Here is a 1,078-nt window from a genome sequence, read left to right on the forward strand (position 1 = left end):
ATTGTTACTACATGTATATATATATTTATTTATATTTTTTTTTTTTTTCCACTGTCTGGTTTTAATATGTTAACAATATTATTTTATTATTGTAATTATTACTTTTATTACAATTTTTTGAACCAAATACTGAAAGAGCATTTATAATACTTTCATTAGGAGTAAATATTATAGTTCTTTTTTTTTTTTTTTTTTTTTTTTTACAAGTTTTCACAAAATTATTTTGAGAAAAAGAACTGTTACTCGAATATATGCTTTTTGATTAAACTAAAAAAACATACTTCAAACTTTAAGCTAAAAAAAAAAAAAAAAAAAAAAAAAAGTTATTTTGTTATTATATACATAATGTATATGTATGTTTTATGCGTTTGTACGTTATTATATTGAAAATAAAAATATAAATTTATGAAACATTGTTAAGAAATTAAAATGAATAATTAGTCATATGTAAATGAGCATAAATATAGAATATATATTACATAAGAGGTACGTTTATTTAAACAAAATTTCGAGTTGATATGTATGTGAAGCTGTTATTTTGTCGAGCTAAAAAATAGGAAAATGCAAAAATAATAAAATAAAATTATATTAGTTAATTTATAAAATTGCGGTTAGAAATTAATTATATTTATTTTTATATATGACATAAATAGTAATGCTAAGTAAAAAAAAAAAAAATAAATAAATAAAAAATAAGTAAAAATAAATAAAAATAGCTAAACTTGTTTGGCATAGGATAAGAAGGAATCTGAGACTTCATTAAGAGATCATTAAAAACACCAAAAAGAACAGTAAAAAATAAAAAATAAAATAAAAAAATAAAAAAATAAAACAAAATAATAATTATAAACTATTTAAACTGTTTAAATAGTTATGTACGAACACTATAAACTGACTTTATACCCAACAATGAAAGCACAAAGCTTTTAATATGTGAGTATATATACACATATAAATGGATGCATAATACATATGATAATAAATACACATACGTTTATACTGTTTTTTTTTATACTATTTTTTTTTTACACTGTTTTTTTTTTTACACTGTTTTTTTTTTTACACTGTTTTTTTTTTA

At 17.9% G+C, this 1,078-nt stretch overlaps 1 long non-coding RNA gene across 1 annotated transcript; it reads right to left on the reverse strand.

Annotated features, from left to right (window-relative positions):
- Positions 1 to 18: 18 nt before the first annotated feature.
- Positions 19 to 998, reverse strand: LOC113220832. The gene is made up of 3 exons (XR_003307535.2): positions 723 to 998; positions 480 to 546; positions 19 to 294 (listed from the first exon to the last, which is right to left on the reverse strand). It is a non-coding gene; the product is annotated as an uncharacterized LOC113220832 (long non-coding RNA).
- Positions 999 to 1,078: the final 80 nt, after the last annotated feature.

The sequence above is a fragment of the Piliocolobus tephrosceles genome, unplaced genomic scaffold (assembly GCF_002776525.5).
Source record: "Piliocolobus tephrosceles isolate RC106 unplaced genomic scaffold, ASM277652v3 unscaffolded_14312, whole genome shotgun sequence".
In the NCBI taxonomy this organism is placed as follows: Eukaryota; Metazoa; Chordata; class Mammalia; order Primates; family Cercopithecidae; genus Piliocolobus; species Piliocolobus tephrosceles.